Source organism: Peromyscus californicus, unplaced genomic scaffold (assembly GCF_007827085.1).
Source record: "Peromyscus californicus insignis strain IS unplaced genomic scaffold, ASM782708v3 Scaffold_5__1_contigs__length_169319896, whole genome shotgun sequence".
NCBI classification, from domain to species: domain Eukaryota; kingdom Metazoa; phylum Chordata; class Mammalia; order Rodentia; family Cricetidae; genus Peromyscus; species Peromyscus californicus.
The window spans coordinates 15,167,544-15,194,632 of NW_026294573.1; the positions used below are offsets into that span (position 1 = coordinate 15,167,544).

Below are 27,089 nucleotides of genomic sequence, written 5' to 3' on the forward strand. Positions count from 1 at the left end.
GCGTCTCTCTCTGGTAGGCCCTGTCCGGAGCCGAGCGGCCCGCGCGCGGACGGAAAGCCGCAGGGGTCAGGCCGCGGCCTGCTGCAGCCCCGCGGTGCGCTCTGAGCTGCGGGGCGCCGACAGGTGACTGTCAACCCGGGCGGCGGGGACGGCTGGCGGAAGGGCGCGGGCGAGCTCCGGGGTAGAAGGAGGTGCAGGCTCGGGGGCGAAGCGGCGCTCGGGGAGTGGGAAAGCGTGCGGGAGGCGCCGTGGAGCTCTGCCACTCCATGCCACACGTCCCCTGCCGGAGCCCACCCTGCTCCCCAGCTGGGAGAAAGCTGCCTTCGGAAGAAGGTCAAAGCGGCGTTCTATAGCCTCCGCGGGGCCGCGGCGGGAATTGCTGTCGTGCGGGACGTCATTTATCTGAATCTGACTATCTCGGGTCTGGAATTGGAGACGGTGGTGATGCTCCGGAAGAACTGCCCCAGACAGTACGATCGTGGTCACTGCAGGCCTCCTTGTTACTCCAGGTTGTCTTTTCCACGCGAGTTCTGTGACGAAACACTTTATGAGGTCATGGGGTTGGGGAAGGAACACCGAGGGAATCCCACTTAGTGTGCTGCAGATGTTAGGCGTGCTGCTTGAAACTAGGTGTGAGTGTTTTTCCACGTTGTGAGTCCAGTGAAGCAATTTGCCTGGAATCTCATTGCTAATCTGTGGCATAAGTTTAGAATTTCCCCTAGGATTTCTGGCTCTGGGTCTCGGGATGGCGGCTGATCCTCCTCCTCTGCATCTTTCTCGTGTGTGTGTGTGTGTGTGTGTGTGTGTGTGTGTGTGTGTGTGTGTATGCCACCTGTGCCTTGCAGGTATTGATATGTAGGTCAGAGGTCGATGTGGTGTCTTACTCAATAGCTCTTTACCTTCATTTCTTTATTGAGACGGGATCTCAGTATGTAGCCCTGGCTGGCCTGGAAAGCTGTGTTGACCAGGTTAGCCTTAAACTCAAGAGACCTTCTCTGCTACTGCCTCGGGAGTGCTGGGATTAAAGGTGTGAACCTTCTGTTTTGAAAGGGGATCTCAGAAATTGGAACTCAACAATTTGCCAAAACTGGCTGCCAGTTGAGCTTTTTTTTTTAATTGCCTGTTTCTCCCTCCCCAGTAGGAGGATTTTTGCTTGGGTGCTGAGGATTCGAGCTCAAGTCCACATGCTTTTAAGGCAAGGGTTTTACCTACTGAGCTATCTATCTCCCCAGTCCCCCAAGTCTCTTTCTGCTGTACTAACATTTATTGTTGCAAATTAAAGTGCTTTTTCTTTGAGACAGGCTCTCCATGTACAGCCCTTGCTGGCCTCAAACTAACAGATCTGCCTGTTTCTGCCTCCTAAATGCTGGGAGTAAAGGTGTGTGCCATCACACATAGGTTCATATTTTATACTTACTGCATGGAAATTTTTTTTCAGAGAATTTAGGATTATATCCTTAGATGAAGATATCAGGAAAGAATAAAATCTGAAGCTTAGTGAAGTTCTAAGCTTAAGAATTTCTGTTTTTCTCACCCTTTTTCCCTGAACCCCAGAAGAGTGTAGTGTAGAAGTTATTCAGGATGAGCCTGGTCTCACACGACTTTAATCTTAGCACTTGGGAGGCAGAGCCAGGCGGATCTCTGTGAGTTTGAGATCATCCTGGTCTACAGAGTGAGATCCAGGAAAGGCACCAAAACTACATGGAGAAACCCTGTGTCGAAAAATTATTCAGGATGAATCAATACATGGAGTATTTTGTCACAGTTACTTTTTTCTCCCAGATTTAGCCTTAACCAGTTTTGCCACAAGGGGCAAGTTAGCTAATGACCCTACCCCTATTTCCTATTTTAAGTTGTCAGTAACTGTTACTATCTTAGAGGGCTTTGGAGCATTAAATGGGCTAGGTTGTTATTAGAAATGAGTTATTCTGGAAGTGGCCAAAAATGTTATACTTACTGTGCATGAGTGATTTGCCTGCATGCATGTCTGTGCATCATGTACATTTCTGCTGCCGGAAGAGGTCAGAAGAGGGTGGTGGATCTGCTAGAGCTGGAGTTACAGACAGTTGTGAGACTTGAGAATTGAGCCTGGGTCTTCTGCAAGAGCAGCAAGTGCTGTGAACCACTTAGCCCTTTCTCTAGCCCAAAATATTATTTTTTCCAGGACTATACAAAGAAGCCTGTCTCGAGGAAACAAACAGACAGACAAACAAAAAACAAAAAATAGACAATTATTTTCAATGGTTTGTAATTTGAGAGAGGAGATTTATATACCAGCATAGTCCCTAAACAGTATGATAGGGAGTTTAGAATGCTCTTTATCTGCAGAGACAAGGTTTAGTCACTCACTTTCTTCCTCATCCTCACTAATTTTTTTTTTTTTTTTTTGGTTTTTCGAGACAGGGTTTCTCTGTGTAGCTTTGCGCCTTTCCTGGGACTCACTTGGTAGCCCAGGCTGGCCTCGAACTCACAGAGATCCGCCTGGCTCTGCCTCCCGAGTGCTGGGATTAAAGGCTTGCGCCACCACCGCCCGGCCACTAATTTTTTTTTTTCCTTTGCTTTTGTTAAAATCTATTCCTCAACCCCGAATGGAGATCAACCTAAAAGGATAAGAAAACTTGGCTGCCCCCCTTTAACCTCAGCACTCTGGAGACAGAGGTGGGCAGATGACAGTGAGTTCCAGGCCAGCCTGGGCTGTTAAACAGAGAAACTCTGTCTTGGAAAACCAACAAAACAAAACAAAACCAAAGGTAAAGAAAACTGGAGGAAGTGGGCATAATAGCACACACTTTTGGTCCCAGCACAAGAGGCAGAGGAAGATGGATCTCGTCCAGATTGAGGTCAGCCTGGGCTGTATAGGTAGACCCGGTCCCCAAACCAAACACCCGCCTCCACCGAAACCTGCAGGAGAAAGCTGTAGATCCTTAGCATGGACTGCAGGTACCTAAGCAGGCATGGTGGTATGTGAGTGTTGATGCTGCAGGGTGTCTGAGGTGGTAGCAGCTGAGGTGAGTTTGGTGCTGCTGGAGGGGGGGCGGACAGAAGCAGAATAGTGAAGTGAGGCCAGACAGTGTGGAGAGATGAGAGGGCACCGAGAGTGAAGTAGTTTCTGCTGGAGAGCCTCTGAATTGACTAGAGAGTGGCAGAGCCTCCAGTGAAAGACCATTGCACAGCGGCTTGCATTTGGGTAGTGTTTTGTTTTTAATTTTAAGTAAAATACCTTTTTTGAGACTGTCTTCAAACTGGAAATGTAATGGGGCCTGGAATTACTGATCTTTCTGATTCTCCTTCTAATCCTCAGCTCCCCCTCACTACCAGGTCCTCTAGACCCCGACTACATGAGTAGGGTTTTGTTGTTGGTTTTTCGATACAAAGTTTCTCTGTGTAACAGCTCTAGCTGTCCTGGAGCTGGCTTTGTAGACAAGGCTGGCCACCTGACCTTCAAGTCGCCTGCCTCTGCCCCCCCCCCAAAAAAAAACCCCCACTGGGTTTACAGGTGTAAGCCACCGCACCCGGCTGTAAGTGGATATTTTTAAGCATATGAAAACATTTCTTAAGCCAGTTGTAGAGTAGGAACTCGGTCAAGGTGATTGTCTCTCCTCTTTCTCATCTGATTAGCTTGTCTGCATTTCTTAGAAGAATAGCACCAAGACTGGAATTTTCCTTCATGGTAATTTTTTTTAATTTCAATTTTTATTTTGTGTGTGTTTGTTCCTGCCATGGTGAGCATGTGGAGGTCAGTGGGACAACTTGTAGGATTCAGTTATGTCCTTCACAGTGTGGATCCTGGGGTTCTCCCTCAGGTCACCAGTTACCCACTGAGCCATCTTCCTGGTCCACTGGTAAAGTGCTTGATCAGCATTTGGAGTAAGCTGAAGGGGTGCCGATAAGCCTCATCACACTAAGTCACAAGACAGAACTGATTGTACATCCCAGTACATACCAGACCACAGTGAGGACAGGCCATGATTTTAGTCACTTCTAATGGTTGGGTTTGAACATGATCCAGTAACACTTGAGAACAGGCTTTCAGGTTTGAGGGAGCACCAGAGTTGAGACTCTAGTGGGCTGACCCACTGACACTGGGCTTAGAGAAAGAGCAGAAACGTAAGGGACAGGAACCCGGGGTCCACAGACTGAAGAACATTGCTCTCCTGTAGCTCTCTTCTACCAGTTCCTATAGGTTCCCAGAGGTGTTGTGCGCTCTCTGAGTTTCCTCACCAAGTGCTTTCCTAGCGCTTGAGAAAGGAGATGGAGCCTCAGGGAATGACAGTCTGCACTGAGATGTGGAATAAGATGCAGGCTGGGAGAACCAGTCACTACAATTTTCAGTTAGGTCTGTTTGATGATTTTGCTCTGGCTCTGAAGACTGCAGAGAAGCCACTGTGATTGGATGGAAGCCACTGTGAGCCCCTCTGAGTGCTGGGGGTGGAATCCAAGACCTTGCATTTTAACTCTGAGCTGTACCCCCAGCCACAAGAGGACTATTTTTTATTACAAGTGTTGTACAACTGGGCACTTTTAAGAAGTGTTCTTAGCCAGACGATGGTGGCACACACCTTTAATCCCAGTACACGGAAGGCAGAGGCAGGCAGATCTCTGTGAGTTGTGAAGCCAGTCTGGTCTACAGAACGAGAGAAACCTTGTCTCAGAAAAAAAAAAAAAAAAAAAAAAAAGAAGCGTTCTTCAGGCTGGAGATGGGCTCAGAAGTCAAGAGCACTTACTGCTCTTTCAGAGGACCTGAGTTGGTTCCCAACACCTCCATCACAGCTCACAACCACCTCTAACTCCCGCTCTAAGGGATCTGATGCCCTCTTCTGACCACCTTGGGTACTGCACTTGCATGTACAGACTAATGCAGCACCAACTACAGCCCCACCACACTCCACCCCTTTTTAAAAAGATTTGTTTTTGTGCTTGTGTGTGTGTCTGCCTTTATAGACTACTGAGTGTGGCTATCCACAGAAGACAGTGTTGGACCCACTGGCTGGAGTTTGAAGCAGTTGTGAGCCACCTACTTGGGTGCTGGGAACCAAATCCAGGTCCTCTGCAAGAACAGCAAGCATTCTTAACCACTGAGCTATCTTTCTAGACCCCGAGAAACAGTTGTTTCCCCTGTTAATTCTGTTAATCTACCCTGTTAATTCCTGTTAAACTACCCATTTATCTTGTTGCAGTTAGTGTTGAAGAATAGGTAATTATAGATTATCTGACATGGCTCCCTGACTTTGGACAGAAGATACCAAGGGACAGACAGACAGATCCTTGCTCATTGCATCAATTTTGCACATTTCCTCAACAACCCGTATTCTTTTCCTTTTGTCTCCTGTACTGCCCCATTTGTATTGCTGGGGATCGAACTCAGGCCCTAGAGCATGTTAAACACAGTCTCTGGCAGACTACACTCCCGCCTCACATTTTACCCTCCTCTTTGGTTGTGTTCATCCATAAATATGACTTTGTTTGTGCTGACAACCCTATTGGTACTTAGGAAGTTCTTTAGTGACCTGTTTGCTGAGGTCAAAGTATTTTTCCCTAGAAGTGGGTATTGCCATCTGAAGTTTGCAGTTTGTTTCTAAACTTGATTTTTGGTGAGCGACACAGTAGTTGTTAAGTGAATGGCATGTATTGCTGAGAATTTTGAAGCCCATGTTCTGGGCCCATATCTGAGATTCAGAATATATTTATTAACTGAATCAATTAGCATTTAAATTAAAAAGTCAACTATTTTATGTGAATTTTTGCTAGTTCACATACTTGATCATGTGTCTTTAAACTCTTGGGGAGTTTTGTTTTGTTTTGTTTTGTTCTGTTTGTTTTTCGAGACAGGGTTTCTCTGGGTAGCGGGTTGGCCTGGAACTCAGAGATCTGCCTGCCTCTGCCTCAAGAGTGCTGGGATTAAAAGCATGAGCCACCACTTCCCGTGGGGAGGGGGGCAGCTTTTTTTTTTAAACCAACTTTTATTTCCTTGTGGAGCATAAGTTATGGTCAAGAGATCTTAGCATTAAAGTAGTGTTAAAGCCTGAGAGGCAAAGGCAGGAGGATTGCTGCAAGTTCAAGTCCAGGCTAGTCTACATAGTGATTTCCAAGCTAGCCAAGGCTAAATTCAAGACCTTATCTCAAACAAAGAAAATAAAAAGTGGTGTAAGAACTATTTGGGAGAGGCTGAGTGAGAGCATAGAGCAGAGAGCACTTGCTATTTAAACAAGTGATGTTGCTTTAAGAGAAGTGCCAGAGCTTTATTGCAGGAAATTAAAAAGGAATGAAGAATATTACATTTTATGAATGGCATGTCCCATTAGTTATATGTGAATACGTCATTAATGGTTTTGCTGATTTTATGGATTGATTTTTAAGTTTTATCAGATTTCTGGGATGCCCTGGTTTTCCTTTCCTCTCAGTTGAAGGGCTGTGCTGCCCCTTTTCCTTCATGTGCTGAGTGGTTCAGCCTGTGCACCCCCGAGTGTGACAGCATGAAAAGGGCACACAGTTGTTTCATTTTTGTTTTTTGAGCCTGGGTTTCTCTGTGTAGCCCAGGCTGTCCTGGAACTCACTGTGTAGACCAGACTAGCCTCATCACAGAGATCGGCCTGCTCTGCCTCCGCAGTTTTGGGATTAAAGGGTGCATCACCACTCAGCTAAGGCACACAGTCTTTGTTAGTGGGCATGGAAGGCAGAGTGCCCCAGTTGGAGGAGGCCTGATTGTTCTGGTCTCTGCAGAGCTGGTGCCCTCAGTTTGGATTTACTACTCTGGGCTGCATAGGGATTGTTCGCTTTCTTTGTGTGCATGTGTGTTGGTGCATGTTCATGTGTATATGGACCTTCAAGGCCAGCCTAGTAGGCTACAGAAAGAGATTCTGTCACTAGAATAAAATAGAGTGTACTTCCTCAGATAGTTTAATACTAGTTACTGTGATAAGCTCTGGGAGTGGAGGGTGGTGCACACATATTGAGGTTCTGGGAAAGAAGGGAGTGACATTTTCTATCTTGAGAATATGTAGACTTAGAGGGTAGAAGGAGTGTTCCAGGTCTTAGAAGCTGTCCTGTGTCGTAGAGGAGAGAAAATCAGAGCTGGGCAGTGGTGGTGCATGCCTTTAATCCCAGCACTCAGGAGGCAGGGGTAGCCAGATCTTTAAATGAGGCCAGCCTGGTCTATAGAGTGAGTTCCAGGGCAGACAGAGAAGCCCTGTCTCCGGGGAAAAAAAAGAAAAGAGAAAGGAAGGAAGGAAGAAAGAAAGAAAGGAAGTAAGTCTGGGTCACTCCAGGATGATGGGGTGACAGCTCTTAACTGCACTCAGCATGCTGTCTTCCTCAGCTCCTGTTCTCTGGAAGGGCATTCTTCACATTTCTCCCATGAGGACATGGGTGCCCGTAGGGGCCGAGAGCTCTGGCTGCATAGTGTGTTCAGCCCCTTTTGTCTGCTTCCCTAAGCCCATACTTGCGGCTACTATTTATTAGTGGCAGAGGCCTGGGAAGTGTGTTAAAGAGCTCATGTGGGGGAGGGATCAGAATTGAGACAAGAAAGGTAGAAGGGAGGAGGTAGTTGAGGGGAGTCTTTACACATATTAAAAAGTTTGGATTTCCAGTGCTTGGGTAGCAGAGGCAGCCTGGTCTCCAAAGTGATTTTCAGGACAGCTAGGGCTGTTACACAGGGAAACCCTGTCTCTAAAAACAAAACACCCAAAACCAAAAACCAAAACCTGCTTTGTTGAGGTGTATTTCAGGCACTATTAATTCTATTTAAAGTATTTATTCACAGAATTGTGCGACCATTCCCGGTCTCACTTCAGAGTATTTGTTCCTGCCACAGAAACCCCAGACACCGGTGCTCCCATTTGGAGCCCCTAGCCCCCGCAGCTCTTCCAGACACGTTGCAAAATGAAAATATACAACATGTGGCATAGGGTGTGGTGGCTCATGCCGGTAATCTCAACATTCAAGTGGCAGAATCTGGAAGGTTGGTTGGGGCTTAAGGCCAGCCTGAGCTACAGTGTAAGACTCTTATCTTTAAACAGAAACACAACACAACATGTGGTCTTTGGTGTCTGTGGTATTTCACTTAATTTAATGTTTTCTTGCTCTTTTTATGATTTAATTTTTAAGTGTGTGTGTTTACGTGAGGGGGAGGGCCTGGGGTTACAGGTGATAGAGCAGCCTGATGTAGGTGCTAGGAACTTGGGTCCTGTATGAGAGCGGCACACACTCTTAACCACTGAGCCATGTTTCCAGCCCAGCTTAATGTTGTCACAGTACATCCATGTTGTATGTGCCAGTATTTCATTATTATTATTTTTTGTTTTTTTTTTTTTCGAAACAGGGTTTCTCTGTGTAGCTTTGGAGCCTGTCCTGGAACTCACAGAGATCCACCTGCCTCTGCCACCACCGCCCAGCATCATTATTTTTTGTTACAAATGATATGTAGTAGTGAGGCAGTTCATCTGTTGTTTATTCACTAAAGTCGTTTGTACTGTGTGTGAGGATGTGGGCAACACTGGGTGCATATAGTGCATATAGAAATCAGAGGACAGCTTTCAGGGGTTGGTTCTCCTTCATCTTGGTTTGAAGCAGAATCTCTCTTTCTTCTGCCGCCTCACTGTGGAAGCCAGACCTGCTGGCCTGCTGGCTTTTGGGCCATTCTCCCGCCTCTGTATCCCATCTTGCCAAAGGAATGCCAGTTCTTACCATGTTGAGCTTTTTACCTGGGTGTCAGCCACCAGAACTTGGGTTGCCACACTTGAGTGGGCAGCAAGTGCTTTCACGCACAGAGCTGCCCCCCAGAATCCTGTAAATACTTTTGGCTGTTCTGAATAATGTTGCTATGATTAAGTGACAAGGTTTATTTGGACAAAGGCTTTCCTTTCTCTTGGGTGTGTACCTAGGAGTGGAATTGCCAGATTGTGTGGCAGCTCAGCTTAATTAACGCTGAGGAAATTTATTGACTGTTGAGCTTTAAGAGGGACATGATAGAATTTCAGATTTCAGAAAAGTCACTCTCAAGCACACGAGAATAAATTGGCAGGGGGTTGGGGGCAAAAGGAAAATGGGGATATGGGTTAGTGTGTTAAGGTAAAATCTGGCTGAGAGGATGAGGTGAACAGCAGAACTCAGGAGCAGGAGTCCATGGATGGCAGGTTGACCTAAGACAGTGCACTAAACCTGTATGTGGCTGTTGGTGGCATGTGGCATGGCTGGAGTGGGTCATCTGCAGCTCAGTCAGAGGTGGAAGTTGCTGTTGCTTTGTTCATGAAAACAGAGGGTTTGGCCTTGTCCCTCCCTTGCTAGGAAAGCAGGACACTATGGATTCAGCCTGACCTGCTTCTCATTTAGCCAGCAGAGCCAATAATCAAGTCTACTTAGATTGATTGTTTAAAGCTGTTTACTAAACATTTTACTGAAGGAGGTCGTTGAATGAAGTCATGGAAAAAGAAAGAAAGCAGATTCATGTTTTTCTTAAAGTACCAGTTCATCTGATGAGTTTGGGTTACCACAGCATTGGTGGCTCACCAGGGAGTGCCTTTGTGTACCCCAAGTTTGTAAGCTGATGCCTGGCTGTTCATGGAGTATTATCAGTCAGGCTAAACTAAACACTTGAAAGGCTCTTGGTTCTGTCGAGTTCAGGTTTCAAATGAGTCCATGTTAATTGTTGAATAGTCATGCTTTGTTTGCTGCGTGGTTTTCAGAGCAGTGTGAGCACTTTTCTGTTTGCAGCAGCAGTACACCTCGTGGACATTGTGATCCTCCTGGAGAATTGCCTGTGGGCATTACGGAATAATGTAATTAGGCGCTATATGGAACTTGAAAACATTTAAATTGTGTTCTGCTGTGGTTTTATGCTTTCCTGAAATGTGGCCTGAAACAGTTTATTAGTAAATATGCTGAATTGCTTTCTTTGGCAAGTGTATTTCAGGATTGAGTCCAAGTAAAAATTTAAATATTTACTTATAGAAGTTGTTTGGTGTGGTAATATTTTTGCCGTGGCTGTTGACTTCCTGGTACAATTAGGGCATCGCTCCACTGGAGCTTGTCTGAGACCAAGAGAGGGGGGAAGCCGCTGACAGTACAGTACTCGCTGCTGGCATGTCTGCTACACGGACACGTTACCTGGTTGCTGCTGCTGCTGCTGCTGCTGCTCCTCCTGCTCCTCCTCTCCTTTTTACTAGAAACAGGGAGATTGTAATATCTTCTCCTTTGAGAAAGGGTCTTACTCTAGCTGTGGCTCACCTGTGAGTGAGTCCATGTTGACCTCTAACTCACTTTTCCCTGTTTCAGTCTCCCCAAGTGCTGGGATCACTGGCATGTACCACCACACCCTGCTAGGACTGGTTTTTGTTTTTGTTTGTTTTTCTAGTGAGAGAACTAAGGTTTAAGGCTTGTATGGGAATTCAGAGGCTGACTTGTTGGTTTGGGTTTTGGTGCTGTGATGAAATCCTAGGCCATGGTGCATGCTTGCTGCTTCTATGTTGTATCACTAAGCTGCACTTCCTGACTTTCAAATATGTATGAGGGACTAGAGAGGCGTGGCTAAGGGCAGCTGGCTACTTCTCCAGAAGGCTTGGGTTTGATTCCCAGCACCCACATGGTGGCTCACAACCATCCATAACTCCAGTTACAGGGGACCCAACCCCTTCTTCTAACCTCTCTGGGCACTAGGCATGCATGTGGTACACATACTTGCATGCAGGCAAAACTTCATACACATAAAATAAATCCAAAATTAAAAAATAAGAAAATAATCTATGCAAAGTTATAAACAGTTCAAATTCACAAAGGGGTTTTTGTTGTTGTTTTGTTTGTTTTTAGACAGTTTCATTGTAGTCCATGCTGGCCTTGAACTTGGAGTGATCTTCTCAACCCTTGACCCCAAGTACTGGGATTACAGGTGTTAGCAGAGTAATTTTTAACAAGAACAGAGCTGGGGACTTAATTACTCTGCTTAAGTACAAAGCAGGGTGGTATTGGAGGAAGGATATACACAGAGTAGTACAGAGTCTAAAATAGGCCAAGAATGTGTGTGTGGCCAGTTCATTTTTAACACACACAGTTTAATGGGGAGAGGAAAATCTTTTCAACAAACTGCAGCAACAGCTGTGTCCACACAGAGACAGAATGGACCTGATTTGATTGTAAAAGCTGAAGCTGCAAAACCTTGGGAAGGAAAAGTAGAGAGGAGTCCCTGTGAACTGAGGGCGGAGGAGAGCTCTTAGGACACAAAGAGCAGCACTCACAAAGAAAAGCTACAGGACTTGTTCACATTTTAAACTGAGTTCTGAAAGACACCTGGAGATTTTAGAAGCCTTAGAATGGGAGAGGATCTTAGCAGTGCACACAGCCGACAGAGAGAGGACTTGTTTCAGCATATGGGGAACGCTGATCACAAGAAAAACTATGTAGGATGCTTGAAAAGAAGTTTTACTCCCAGTAACTAAGCACAGGAAAGGACAGCTCCGTCTGCAATCACGGGACAGATGTGGTAAGATTGAGCTATGCCATTAAGCATTAGAATCGCCGGGCTTTACAAGTTGTACAGTAGAATCACTGAGATAAGTAAGGGGCACTTTCACGCTGTGCAGCACTGGTGGAAGAGGGCTGGGAGGCTGTCTTGGCCCAGTGTCAGCCCTTTCTTAGGACAAGTCCACACGGACACTCAGGAGTGTCTGTTCCTAAGAGCCCCCAACTGGAGACAGCTGAGATGTCTATCTGCTGAGGAGTAGATAACCAACAGTTGTGGACTAGCTTACACTGAGAAACTCAGTCATAAAAGGAACTCACTGTGCTATCTCTGACTTACAATTCCAGTTATATATAAAATTCTAGAAAATATACTCCACAATATAATGAAAAAAAGTAGGTAAATGATTTCAGGAGACTAAGGGGAGAGGGAGGAACGGGCCATAGAGGGTACCATAGAGGTAGTGTTTGTGGGTTTCAGTTCTGGTTGAACAGGCATGTACTTATTTTAAAATTTTTACATTATTGTGGTGTGTGTGTGTGTGTGTGTGTGTGTGTGTGCATGCTTGCACATGTGGAGGACAACTTGTGGGAATTAGTTCTCTCTACCATGTGTGTTCTGGTATATCAAACTCAGGTTCTGGGGGTTGGCAACAATTGCCTTTACCTTGCTGGCCCCAAATGTGTACGGGGAGGGGGAGTGCTTGGGTTGGGTGGGGATGGACTCTCAGACATGCTGGACCAGCGTTCTACCACTAAGCAACTGTGTTCCCAGACCATGCCTGGGTAAGAAAGTAATTGAACCCAGTGGGTCAAACCCAGGAGGACTTGCTGGGGGAGGAGGGTTCCAGCAGGAGAGGGGGAAGGGGTGAAAATGGCAACGTAGTGTGTCACATGATATGTGTCTAGAGGAAAACCTGCATTGGTCCTTACCTTCCCCAGGGTCTCTTGTTCCCTGTATGCAGAGCAGGCTAGCTGGCCCAGAGGCTGGAGAGTGTGCTCCTTCCTTCCACCTTTCTCCTTGCTACAGGAGCACTGCAGTCACAGACAGGTACTGCTACCACATCCCTTCCGCTGGTGCCGGGACCTGAACTCGGGTCTTTGTGCCTACTCGGCACGTGCTTTGCCCTACCCATAGATAATCGTTTGTAAAAAGAAAAAAATGAATCAGTGTCTCTGGTAGTTTGAATGTAATTGGCCCCCATAAGCTCATAGGGAGTGGCACTATTAGGAGGTGTGGCTTTGTTGCAGTGGGTATGGCCTTGTTGGAGGAAGCGTGTCACTTTGGGTTTGAGGTTTCCTGTGCTTAAGATACCGCCCAGTGTCATAGTCCACTTCTGTTGCCTTCTGATCAAGATGTAGCCAGCACCCTGTCGGCCTGCAAGCCGCAGTGCTCACCACCATGATGATAATAGACTCTGAAACTGTAAGCGAGCCAATTAAATGTTTTCCTAATAAAAGTTGCTGTGGTCATGGTATGTCTCTCTCTCTTTTTAAAATATCTATTTATTTATTATGTATACAGCATTCTATCTGCATGCATGCCTGTCGGCCAGAAGAAGGCATCAGATCTCATTATAGATGGTTGTGAGCCACCATGTGGTTGCTGGGAATTGAACTCAGGCCCTCTGGAAGAACAGGCAGTGCTCTTAACCTCTAAGCCATCTCTTCAGTGCCTCATGGTGTCTCTTTACAGCAGGAGAAACCCTAAGACAGTGAGTGTCTCACTATGTAACCCAAGTCAGAGTGCCTAGACTCATCTCTCTGTTGTTGTTTTCTGAGACAGGGTTTCTCTGTGTAGCCCTGTCTGTCCTGCAGCTTGCTCTGTAGATCAGGCTGGCCTCAAACTTAAAGATCCACCTGCCTCTGCCTCCCGAGTGCTGGGGATGAAAAGCGTGTGCTACCGCCTGGCTCATCTATTGCTTTTGCAGTGTGCTGACATAATGGTGGACAGATTTCTTCTCCAAGTACTTTGACAAAGTGTTTTTGAGTTCAAACAAATGCTGCTGCTTCTCCTCCTTTTCTTGTCTGAACTTGTACAAATTAGACCACTCAAACTTCTTCCTTCATAGATCTGAAACGGAAGCACATGAGACTGAGCTCCATCCTTCACTCAATAGGAAGGTTTGTTCTAGAAGCCGCCAGGTTCTTGTCATCATTCAGATGATAATGTTGAAATCTGGTACTTTCAGACTTTGTTCTTCACATCAGACTAAAAGCCACTCATCTTAGCTTTTCACAGAGAGGCTGTACTCTGTGAATGACTTGGACTTTATATCTGCTTCTAACTGCTACTTTAGAGCATTTCCCCCTTCACTTAGTTCACAAGAACTGTGTTCTTGGGCTCTTTCTTGGAGAGCTTAGTACAAACTTGGAGCTCGTAGAGCTGTGCAGTTAAGGGCAGCAGAGATCTCTGCGGTGTCATTTCCTCACTGTACCCTGTCTGTGGCAGTTTAAGCAGCAAGAAATGTTGCCACTGACAGAAGTCCTGAAAGTGAGGCAGGTCCATCCAGCACCTTTGCAAACACCTGTGTGAGTATTAAGTTTAAAAAACATTGATTCATGCCAAAAACATTTGTCCTGGGGCCGGTGGGATGGCTCAGTGTTTAAAAGCATGTACTACTGCTCTTAAAGAGGACCCAAGTTCAGCTGGGTGTGGTGTGCATGCACAGTACTTGAGAGGCAGAGGCAGGTGGATCTTTGTTGTTGTTTTTAAGACAGGGTTTTTCTCTGTAACTCTGGCTGTCTTAGAACTCACTTTGTAGACCAGGCTGGCCTTGAATTTACGGAGATCTGCCCACCTCTGCCTCTTGAGTGCTGTGATCAAAGGCGTGCACCACCACTGTCCTGCTGCAGGTGAATCTCTGAGTTTGAGGCCAGTCTGGTCTACAGAATGAATTATAGGACAGCTAGGGCTACACAGAGAAACCATGTCTGGAAAAACAAAAACAAAAACAAACAAACAAATCAAAACAAAAAAACCCAAACCAAAACAACAAAAACCAGAGGACCCGAGTTCACTTCCTAGAGCCCAGGTCAGAGCGCTTCTAACTACAGCTCCAAGGGATCTGTTGCCCTCTTCTGGCTTGGCAGGCACATCACTCATACATGTGAACGTACGTACACACAATTAAAAAAATGTATTTTAAGAAAATGTTTGTCCCTTTGCTGTCTCCATTAATCGTTTTTCCAGGATTTCTGCTGTGTCCTTCCCTCTGTATCCCTTAGCTAAACACTGGTACCAGGCACAGCCACCCCTGATCCTTAGAAGTTCCTAGTGCCACCCAAGCCTGGCTTTACTTTGTATTGTCTGACTTTAAAAGCAGGTTCCACCTTTGCCTGCATGGAAATCTAGGATGGGAGAGGGAGGACTGTTGAGGACAGACAGAAAAGTGTAAGTTGCAGAAGAAGCTGCAGACTGCTCGTAGGGCCTAGGGTGTGGCTCAGGGGTAGAACTTCACCCAGCTGCTTAGGCCCTGGGTTCCAAGAGCAGTACCACAAACCCAATCCGCCTCTTTGGAGAGAACTCTGAAGTCTGCATCCTGTCTCCTGCTGTTTCCCCTAATGTGGGAGCCCACAAAAGCTTCCTAGTTAGATCTGAGCTTGCTTTACACAGCAGGGCTGCATTAGGAATGGCTTGACCACGTGCATGGTCACCAGGTGGTTGGGATAGTCTACACTTGGCTGTGCTGGGGGCGGTCTTTTGCTCCACTCCTTTGCATTCCTTTAAAAGCTCTTTAGTAGGGACAGAAGGGGCTGGTGGGTTTTGACCTAGGCCCTCCTGAGGCTATCCTATGTTTCTAGCTGCCTCCTCTGTATTTTTATCTACATATTCCTCATTTCTCCCTGCTCGAAAATACCCTGGGGGGAAAAAGAGGGAGCTGGTCTCCCTCACCCTAACTGCTGTCTCCGTCTTTTATGGTGCTTCTTAACTCCATCCTCATTCTGCCAGAGTCAGCTGTGAAAGTGTACATCTGATGGCCACGTCCCCATTGGGAGCCCTCTACAGCTTCCCCATTGCTCAGTGGACAGCGGCCATGAGGCTGCAGTGTTGGTTAGCATGACACAAAGGCCAGTTTGCTTCACCTCCTCCCTCCAGCTGGATAACTTCGCAGCAGGGAGCTCCTGACAGCCCACTCTCACCTCCTTCTGCCATAGCCCTTTAGGCTTCCAGTTTCTGATCATTACCCACCTCAACACTGGACAGTGCACTTATGTGGAGATGTCCTTTCCCAGAGCTTAGAACAGCACACAGTAGGTATTCAGTTGGTATAATTAGGGAATGCCCAAATTACTGGCCAGACTCTATTTTGGAAGAGTTAGTCTCTTGTGCTGAGTCTAAATTGATTATAATGTTTAAACACTTGCCAGTCTACCCATGTGTGACTGAAGGCAAGTATTTAACTTTGCCGAGCCTCAGTTTCTCTTCTCTTAAATGTGGCTCATAGAAGTTTATTATAAAGATTAAGTGAGGAAATTGAATCCAGGAATGCAAGTGCCTACCTAGTGAGGGTTTTTCATTCTGCTACTGTGAAGTTCTTAAACACAATGTAGATTAAAAAACATTCTTAAACCTTTATTTTGTGTGTATGGGTATTCTGCCTGGTTATATCTGTATAGCACATTTGTGCAGTGCTTGAAGAGACCAGAAGAGGGCATTAGATCCCTTGGGACTGGAGTTACAGGTTGTGAGCTGCCATGTGAGTGCTGGGAATCTAACCCAGGTCTCTGGAAGAGCAACCAGTACTCTTTAACTGCTGAGCCGCCTCTCTAGCCCACTGTAGATGTTTTGAAAACTTGGTCACAGTTGAGAGAATTTGCTATTAAAAGGCAGTTACTGTCTGCTATGGACAGCCCTGTCTTTACACACATGCACACACACTCATACTTGTCAGTTGCTAGGTTGTGGAATTATGCCAGCGAAGTATCTCTTGCACTCCAGGTTGTTCCCACACCTCTCAGATGACCGGGGTGCAACTTCAATCATGTTACTCCTTTTCCGCCTCTTCAGGAATGTCTGCTACCTCCAGAACTTGGGTTCCTGTGTGGTCTGGCCTTTCCATCTAGCTCCATCTGCTCTCCAGGATGTGTACAGTCAGGCAGCCTGGGTTGAAGCTGGGCTGTTTCAGGTGTGTGTGCTTGAGTAAGTCACTTAACCTCTCTGAATTGTTTGTTTCTTCCTGTGAGATGGGTCATAATAAAGCTTGCAAGGTGGTGCAATGCTCAACACTGCTGTTAGAGCCAAAGCACACCCATCAGGATGAGAGCATTTATTTAACATGTTTATCTAAACTTAATAATTCTGTGTTATTTTCCCAGCCTCTCTAATGATAAATCTTCGAGCTGCTTCTTATTTTCCAACATAGTATTTCCACATGGGAATTAATTAGTTGCATGTCAGTAAAATGTCTACAGCCATGTTTCTTTATGCCTTCTTGAGGTCCTGCTGTACAGTGTTTGAGTTGAAGTGTGCTCTGTAGGCACTGCTTTAAAAGACTTGGGTTCCTCCAGCAGAGCATTCCATAAGGACCTCCACACAGCCTCTGTGTCTTCCTGCTGACTGCTCTGCCCACTCTGCTTAGAATCCTAGTGATTGACTTTCACCTAAACAGCTCCTGCAGCTCCAGCAAAATCCCATGAAAGAGCCACCTTCTCAGTCCTTCCTACAGAGCCCAAAGCAGGAGTGACTTCTGAGAAGCCAGTCAACACAGTCTCAGTCACCGGCTCCTGGACTTTGGTCTGGCACTGGCATCTTTTCTTGGCTAATTCATAGGACTTGGCATTCACCTGTGGACACTTGGGACAGCCAGCTTTTGCCTTAGAGGATTAAGTAGCACCATTTAGAGCTGACTTAGAACTGTATTTTTTTTTTTAATCTCATAAGCTGGGCTTAGAGCGTCTTTCATAAATCAGGAATGTTTCTTGGAAATGTGGTTCTCACTGAAGTCTGTCCCGTGTTCTTTTCTTGTTTGTTCTGTAGTAACAAATGCTTTTGACTGTAATAGCATCAATAGAAACATGATTGACAAGAAAATGTGTCAATTTGTTTCAGTCCATTTCAGTGCATAAATAGTTTTATTAAACAAGACAATGCTAGGGAAATCTTTATTACATTTTAAAGCAAAATGATGCAGTTGAACAATAAAGCTGAAGGGAGTCTCTGTTAAAGAAAACAAAGAGTTGGTGTGATGGTACACATCCTTTTGAGTTTGTGGTTCAAGGCCAGCCCTAGTGACTGCTGGCCTTGAACCGCAAACATTCATACTGCTCTGAGTGGGAAAAGAACAGATTTTGAGCTGTGGCTCACGTGATCAAAGTGATCCTGTGTGAGTCAGTGAGTTGTACTCTATGACAGGATTAACTATTGTGCTTTTGACGTCTTTGAGATCTATTTGAACAATGAATAGCTTACTACTTCTTCCTGAACCCTTCACCAGGAAGCACTAGAGACTGCAGTGCTATTCTCGATGGGGCTGAGCAGGCTGGGCCTGGCCTGGTAAAGTAAGTGACCCAAGGTTGGAGGGTTGCCCTGGGGCCACTGTGCCACAGTCAGGAGAGTAGTCCTGCCAGTGTTAAGCCTGTCTGTTTTATCGTCCGTTGTTGGGTGTACAGTGCTGAGGGAATCAAGACTGAGGAATTCTTGTAGTTTTTCACATTTGTAAACCACCGGTTGAATGTAGTTCATGAGAGTTTTCCCCCTAATATTGAGATGAGCTATGCAAAATCAAGTGAAGTTGCTTTCCAACTTTAATTTTTAGATACAAATTAAGTTTTAGCCCTGATAACTATGCTGGGTCCAAGCTTATGAATAGTGAACCCTTGTTTAAAATGTTAAGTATACACTGAGGTCTTAGTAATGGTCATTTAAGAATCTGATACATCCCCCCAGGATGGTCTTGCCTTAAACACCTGGGTTCCCTTGTCCAGCCTCAGAAGTAGATGGGGCTACAGGCCTACAGCCTTTATCCCCCCCCACCCCGAGGACATTTTTTATGTTTATTTTTAAATTGTTTATTATATTTATTCACTTTATTTTATGTACATGTATGTCTGAGCATGCACCACATGCATGCCTGGTGCCTGTGGAGGTCAGAAGACATGAGATTCCCCGGAACTAGTTACAGATGGTTGTGAGCTGACATATGGGCGCTGGGAATCAAACAGGGGTACTTTGCAAGAGCAGCCAGTGCTTTTAACCAGGCTCTTCCCCAGCCAGTGATTTTTGTTTGTTTGTTATTTTTGTTTTGTTTTTTAAGGGTTTTTCTGTGTAGCCTTTGGAGTTTCCTGGAACTCACTGTAGACCAGGCCAGCCTCAATAGAGATCCACCTGCCTCTGCTTCCTGAGTGCTGGGATTAAAGGTGTGCACCACCACTGCCAGGCTGAGTGTTTTTTTTTTTTTTTTTTAAAGAAATGTCCTAGGGTGGTTTTTGTGTGACTTTTTGTTCTTCCTCTGGTACTGATCATCCTTCGTGAGAGTGAGATGCAGTTCTGGCCTCTGCAGAGTGGGTCCCACAGCCCCTCCACATGTTACTCAAGCTTTTCTGTGCAGAGGCTGGCACTGAAAGCAGTTCCCTCCCAGTCAGATTGTGGTGCCTGCCTGGGGCTTCCTGCAGGTTATTTCCTTATCTGCAGTGATGTGGAGCTTTGTACTTAATCTAGAGCCTGGGAGCAGATTCCTCTACATCTGAACTGAAGTTGCTATTAACTGGAAGTGCTCATACTGACCTCCAACACATGGTGCACCCCGTGTTTATCCAGTGATGGCGTACAGCATGCACTTGGTACCTTTAAGTTTTGCTTCCACACGCACTTAGGCATAAGATAAATCTGTACTGTGTGGTTGATGGAAATTGCATCCTCTGTTCTTTTTATTAATCAGTGTCAGGGGTTGGAGAGATGCTTCAGTAGTTAAGAGCACTTACTGCTCTTGCAAAGAACTGGGTTTGGTTCCCAGCACCCACATGTGGTGGGTCACAATCATCTGTAACTCCAGCTCCAGGGGATCAGGCACACACTTGGTGCACATACATAAATGAAGGCAAAACATCCATACACATAAAATAAAAATTAAACCTTGAATGTTAAGACAAACATGCAAATAGTGTCAGGTAGGCCAGTGATTGCTTAGCAGGTAAAGGCACTTGAGTTTGCTCCCCAGGACTCCCACGATCAGAAGGGAGAACCAACTTCTGCAAAGTAATCCTTACACACACACACACACACACACACACACACACACACACACACACACGTAATAATAGTAATTTACAGACTAATATCAAGCTGGGTGGTGGTGGTGCATGCTTTTAATCCCAGTACTCAGGAGGCAGAGGCAGGTGGTTCCCTGAGTTCAAGGCCAGCCTGGTCTACAGAGAGAGTTCTAGGACAGCCATGACTATGCAGAGAAATCCTGTCTTGAAAAGCCAAAACAGCAGCAACAAAAAAAAACCCAGATGACCAGTTAAGAAACTACCCCCCCCCCCCCCAAAAGAGGTATTTCTTTGCTCATTACTGACACGCTTTCGGGCACCAAACTCACCTCAGCCTGCACGGTTAGAATGATTTGGAATAATACCTTTGAGAGAATTGATGGCAATTCTTTTTCCTCTCCTAAAGAAATGGCTGCAGAAAACTTGGGCTCTGGGCCTAATGTCGATTCCATAAGGCTCCTCTGTTGTTTTTCCCCTGTCCCTCTGCCATGCGGAGATGTGTGCTGATAAGCCACCCGCTCTGTACCTGAGGGTTCTTTGTCATTTCAGACAGCATGGGCTTTTGAGAATGCCCGAGCCGGGAGGCCAAGTTATATAAACTGCATTCATAGTTAAATATTTGCTTCCAGGGGGAGGTGAAAAATGCTTTGTACTTTTTCCTCCAAAAGAGCTTGTCATGCAACAACAAGAAAAAGTGGCCAACGGCAGAGAAGGCTCTTCTCTTTCCGTGTTGGTTTGTTTTTGTTGTAAGGCAAACCTTTCCTGTTGTATTGTTCTAAAGCTTAAACCTGGCCTGGAGGTGCCAGTCTTGAGTGGAAGCAGCTGCAGAGCCGTCCGGGCCAGGTGGGACCGGCTTTGAAGCAGCATGCTGCCTTTTCAAAGAGAACTGAACAGCCAGCCAGCGAGCGAGCGAGCGAGGGCTTGACTCTGTAGGGCTGTCAGCATTCCACTGTTGTCATCTCTGACTGCAGGTTCCATATTACATGTGAAAAAGACATGCGATCCCTTTTCATGTGCAGAGTAGTCTTGTTAGTGTGTATCTTACAAATACAGAAATGGTGGGGGGAGTCACTGTTAACAATTAACAATGTAGCAGCCCCATCTAATTAAGACCACAGAGAAGGTTCCTTGAGAACTGGGTTTGGCTTGTCTGCCTGGGGTTTTTGAGCTTGGTTAAACTTTCAGATAAGTGTAATTGGCAGGAGCCAGCTGGCTGGTCTCATATCTGGACTCTTGAGATGGAGGCTCTTGGTTGGTGTGGACATGTCTCGTCTTTTGATTGAGTGGTACTGGTAGCAGTGAGCTGAGCTTCACTTGTCTGCTGCTAGGAAGCATTGGGCATCAAAGAACTTTTCTTCCTCTGGGAAAATGGAAGGGACAGGCATGGAGTTAAAGGGACAAGAAAATTGCCAAAATGGTTTCCTCCGGGCTTTTGATTCCCTTGCCAACAACTTGCCTCCAGATGGAGACGCACAAAATCCCCTATTGTAGACTAGCCTGCTTTCACTGGCCTGCCTCTGTGAGCCAGTCTAAACCCTTTACCTCATTCTCAGTACCCATCTGCCGTACTACCCTCCAGCTGCAAGGGTGAGGCAAGTTGCCTTGAAACCGAACCTCCCACCGTTTCAACCATGCAAGCAATAGCAGGTTCCTGGGCTTGGTGTAGCATGGCAGTGGCTTCCTTCCTCTGAAGTTCCTGGAGCAGTCCTGCCAGGTCGACTGTTGGGTGACACGTGTGGTAGGAGGGTTCTGGGAAGGAATCTGAGCAAGCCCTGTGGCTTTGTGTGGGCTTGTTACTAGCCTGGTTGCCTAGCACTCTGGGCTGGTGCATGGAGAACGTGGTTCATGTTTGAACTGTTTCTTACTTCACTGCTTCTAGAAATCTGGACACTCCAATTTCCTTTGGAAGGTAGTATTGGTGGGCTGAAAACAGAGGAGAATCCTGTGTCTGGATTACTGGGGACAGTGGCAAACTAAGACTGGCAGAATTGGGCACACTTGACTATTATAAGCAATAGGTTGTTCTGGGCAAGTTATTTTCTACATCTGGAAAACAAGGGTATACCATCATAGTTTTAGTTTGTTTGTTGTTTTGAGATTCATCTGCCTCTGTCTCCCAAGTGCTGGGATTAAAGTTATGTGGCCACCACACACTTGAGCTTGCTATATAGCTAAGAATGGCCTTGAATTCCTGATCCTTTTTTTTGTTGGTTTTTTTTTTTTTTTTTGAGACAGGGTTTCTCTGTAGTTTTGCGCCTTTCCTGGAACTCACTTTGTAGACCAGGCTGGCCTCGAACTCACAGAGATCCTCCTGCCTCTGCCTCCCGAGTGCTGGGATTAAAGGCGTGCGCCACCATTGCCCGGCGAATTCCTGATCCTTTTGCCTCCCTTTCCCATTGTTGGGATTTGTACTAGCACGACTGAAAACAAAACTGTTCGTTTTAAAAGAATTTTCTTGGGCTAGAGAAATGGCTCAATACTTAAAAACACTGACTGTTCTTGCGGGGGGTGGGGGTGGGGAGGTGGCGGCGTGTGTTCAGATTCGATTCCCTGCATCCACATGGCATCTCACAACCATCTGGAACTCCAGTTCCAGAAGATCGATCCAACACCCTCTTCTGGCACCATGGACAATAGCCACGCACATGGTGCACAGACATACCTGTAGGCAAAATACTCATACCATAAAATAAAATGAAAAACTTTTCTTGGAAAGGAGGTGCTGGGTACTCATGAGTAACATTCAGCGTTAATTCCCTTTCCTTTTCATTATGCCAGCCTCTGTTGGCTACTTACCAGACCAACCTTGGCAAACGACCTTCCCATGATTTTTTTGAAATGGAAATTGGGATGGCATTACTGATTTTCAGATACTGCATTTTAAAGTTGGCACCAAAATAGTTCATAGTATAGGGTGTATTGGATAGTGCCATAGCTGATTTTAGTTAGAATTCACATGGCATAGAGGCCAGCTGTGTATCCAGGGTGTCACCTGTGCGGCTGTATTCTTAGAGACGCATCCTTAGGTGGTTTCATTGTTTGATCATGTTTTGTACTTAGGCATGAACAGGGTAAGTCCGCACACCGAGGCAAGGTCCCGGTGACTGTGCTCCCAGGCTGCCAACCTCAGGAGCACATTACTGTACTGCATGCTGTGGTAGCTCTAACACTGTGGCAAGTGTCTGTGCCCAAAGCCACTTGTGAGTGTCAGAGCAGCACGGTGCAGACAGGTGGAAGTGCAGCAGTGCAGCTTGCTGTGGAGCAGCTGGACACCAACTGGAGCCGTCCCTGCAGACTTCACAGGTGTGCTGTGCTCAGACGACCCTTGTTTAAAGTGCTTTCTCATCAACAGTGAATTCACCTTAGCTCATCTTCTTTTGGTGTTCTGTTGTTTGTTTTTAAGAAGAAAACAGGCTTATGGAGTGCAGTGTAAGGGTCAGTGGCTGGGTAGTAATGCGAATACACACACAGCCTCACTATGCAGCCATGGCTAGCCTGGAACTCACTATGTAGAACAGGCTGGTCTGATCTCAGAGATCTTCCTGCCTCTGCTGGGATTACAGGCATGGCCACTGTTCCTGGCAACCTTTTTTATTCCTTTGTAATTGCATTTAGCTTAAAATACAAACACTTTGTGTAGTAGAAGTATTTCCTTTCATATTATGCAATCTCCTCTATTTTTAATTTTTAATTTTTTTTTTTTAGACAGTTTCTCTGTGTAGATTGCACTGTAGACCAGGCTGGCCTCAAACTCAGAGATCCTCCTGCCTCTGCCTCCCAAGTGCTAGGATTAAAGGTGTGTGCTACCACCGCCGGATACCTTTCTTTTAACGTTTAAAATGATTTTTTGCTAGAATTTGGCAACCTGCGCGCATGCATTTTCCTAGGCCTGGACCTGTTCCTAGGGTCAGAATCATTCACAGCACCTTCTTCCAGCTCCAGCTCACAATCTACTAGAATTCCGGTCAGCTGCAGTAAAGCACAGGGAACTGTCCCTGCCTGTGATGACAATGACACTTCTGGAGTACCTCTGATCTGCTGGAGGCGTCCTCTTTAGAGAGACCCAGGGTGCTTTGCTTTGCCTTTTTCTCCCTGGGTTTGCTGGTGGCAGAGAGTGGGCCATGAACAGCCTCTTGGTGTGAGGTCCTGTTTAACTTTGTACAGAGCTGGTTGAGTCTTAAAGCAGCTGCTAGGCCCATCCCTGGGAATTCTCCTGCCTTGTCCTCCTGTACTTGCCTTTCTCTGGTCTCTTCTTCCACCGCTGGTTCCGGTTTCAACACCATGGAAATCTGTGTGCCACCATCACACATGTAATCTGTTGTTGCCACATGTTTGGTACTTGTCTGTCTATGAAAGAAACACAGCATGGCCCTGTATGTGGTATAATGACCAAAAACCTGCTGAGCATGCTGATGCCCACCACCACTCCAGTGTGTCTCTGTGTACAGCTCTAGCTATCCTAGAACTCACTCGGTAGACCAGGCTGGCCTCAAACTCAGAGACCCACCTGCTGTTGCTTCCCGAGTGCTGGGATTAGTTTGCTACCACCGCCCGAAGTGGTGCACGTCTTTAATCCAAGCAGAAGAAGCAAAGGCAGATGGATCTCTTGTGAGTTCAAGGCTAGCCTTGTCTACATGGTGATTCCAGGCTAGTCAGGACTACATAGTGAGACCCTGTATCTATAACCACCCCCCCCCAAAAAAAACAAAAGAAAGTATTAATTATCATCCTGGGGACCAAGGAGGTGATTCAGTTAGTACAGTGCCTGCCATTCAGCCATGAGGATTTGACTTCAGTCTTCAGACCCACACTGAAAAGAAACAAAAGCCCAGCTTTAGAGGTGTGCTTATAATCCAGCATGGGGGAGGTGGGGTCAGGTGGATCCCTCAGGCTCTCTGGCCAGCGAGAACCTGTCTCTTAAAAAACAAAAGGCTGCCGGGCGGTGGTGGTGCATGCCTTTAATCCCAGCACTCGGGAGGCAGAGCCAGGCGGATCTCTGTGAGTTCGAGGCCAGCCTGGGCTACCAAGTGAGTTCCAGGAAAGGCGCAAAGCTACACAGAGAAACCCTGTCTCCAAAAAAACCAAAAAAAAAAAAAAAAAAAAAAAAAAAAAGGCTGAGCTGGGCAGCAGTGATGACACATGCTTTTAATCCCAGCATTTGGGAGGCAGAGGCAGGCAGGTCTCTGAGTTCGAGGCCAACCTGGTCTACAGAGCAAGAGCAAGTTCCAGGACAGCCAGGCCTACACAGAGAACCTTTTCTTAAAAAACAAACAAAATAAACCTTGCCTTGGAAGAGGTGGGAATGGGGGGTGGATTGGGGGTGGGAGGGCTGGGGGGTGAGGGGGGAGGACGGGGGAATCCGTGACTGATATGTGAAATTAAGTTAATTATAAATTTAAAATGCTATATAAAACAAACAACAAGGGCTGGAGAGATGGCTCAGAGGTTAAGAGCACTGACTGCTCTTCCAGAGTCCTGAGTTCGATTCCCAGCACCCACATGGTAGCTCACAACCATCTGTAATGAGATCTGGCTCCCTCTTCTGTATATGTAATCAATAAATAAATCTTAAAAAAAAAAAAAACCAAAAAAAACAAAACCCAAAAGGCTGATGTTTCTTGAATAATACCTGAGGTTGTTCTCTGGCCTTCACACATGAATGAGTGCATACACACCAAAAGAATAAGTAAAGGCCGGGCGGAGGTGGCGCACGCCTTTAATCCCAGCAGAGCCAGGCTGTGAGTTCGAGGACAGCTTGGTCTATGGTGTGAGATCCAGGACAGGCACCAAAACAGCACAGAGAAACCCTGTTGGGGGGGGGGGGGAAGTAAAGGAATAAAAAGAAACTATTGGTGTGAATAGCATGTGTACTGTACTGAATCTAACACCGACTAGATTGTGCATGGGTGACAGAGTTCCTGGATCAAAAATACATACCTTGCTTGCTCATGGTGAGGTTTTCTTCTTCAGAACAGAAAAGTTAGCTTGCTTGAAGAGTACTCCGAGGTTTTGTGTTGCACTACCTAGAGAATTCTACTTTTCTCCCTCCCCATTTCCCTTCCTCTCCTCTTCCCTCTCCCCTGCGTGTGTATATGTCTGTCCCTGTGTGTGTATGTGATATCCTGGAAGCTGAACGTGGGGCCTTATGCATGGGAGGTAGGTGCTGTACCACTGAGCCATATCCCTAGCCCAGTAGAAGAAACTTAGAGTCCCAGTAGCACGAAGTTGGGCGGTGAGCGGTACACACCTATAATCCTAGCACTCAGGCCAAGGGCAGGCTGGACTTCAAAGTACCAGCCTGGGCTGCTTAGCAGGGTGCCTCTTCAAAAGACAAAACAGCAACAGAAACCCACCAGATTTTAGCAGCAGCATAAATTTGGGAGAACCAGGACTTGTGTGGCTTACTCATAAAGAGGTTGGTCTCAGGCTCTGCTGAGCTGTGGAGCAGACACACAGAACTTCAGAATAATCGGGGCACAATGTGCAGTCTATAATCCCAGCAGAGCTAGGGAGGAGGATTGAGAATTGGAGGACATCCTGGGCTACATAGCCAGACTCTGTCTCAGAACCAAATCAGAGCACCAGGGTTCTGAACTGAATCTGTTGGTCTATAAGTCTGAAAAGGAAAAGAGCCAGTTTGGCTGTGGCGGAGAAGTAAATTCATGCACTCTTGTGTGAAAGTGAGGAGTTTGTTAGTAGACACCGTGGGGCGGGTCCTTGTAGAACGGCTGTCGAAGGTTTTCATGCCCTTGATTAGAATATACAGCTAGCACCTGAGTTGATCACGCCAACATTGTTATTTAAATTGGGCTTCAATTTACTCACTTTTAAAAGAAAATAACTAAATAATGGTGTAGGTTACGTGTGGGCTAATGAGAAATTTTGAAGTTGGCATCAGAACTAGGGTTTGACGAATTCTGAGTCAGCTTATCCTAAAAGCCAGAACTTTTTCCAAGCTGAGATTCAGAGTGAGGCGTTAACAAGGCTGGGGATGTAGTTCCATGATACAGTCTTTGCCTGTCATGAGGGCTCAGATAGGATCCCCAGCTCTGGCAAAGAGAAGCCCTTCTCCCTCTGTCTAGACACTGACTTGTGTGAGAGTGCAGCCTTTGGGAATTGTTCTGGACCATTCCTTCTTCCTAAAATGTTAAGCATCACCCGGAGAAACAAAGTGACAAGGGGGGCTTTTTAGTGACTCCCTGTGTGAGGTGAAGTAGGCGGCTACTACTGGTCAGTGCAGAAGATTCTACAATAGTCTTTTGGGGTCTCCACCCTCACTCCCACCTTGCAACACTCCAGGACAAAATGATAGGGAATAAAGTTTTTCATAGACCGGAGGCACTGCCGTGTCCCTGTCAGTGAGAAAGGTTAGCAACGAGAAAGCAACTTCCACGTTATCAAAAGGAGTCTGTTGTCTTCTGTTCCTTCGG

General features: G+C 46.2%; 1 protein-coding gene and 1 long non-coding RNA gene across 2 annotated transcripts in view; both read left to right on the top strand.

Annotated features, from left to right (window-relative positions):
• Positions 1-23,052, top strand: LOC128096538 (uncharacterized). The gene is made up of 2 exons (XR_008213668.1): positions 1-509; positions 16,460-23,052. It is a non-coding gene; the product is annotated as an uncharacterized LOC128096538 (long non-coding RNA).
• Micos10 (mitochondrial contact site and cristae organizing system subunit 10) overlaps positions 1-27,089 on the top strand; it is a 29,498-nt gene that overhangs the window by 159 nt on the left and 2,250 nt on the right. The gene's annotated exons all lie outside the window — the stretch shown is intronic.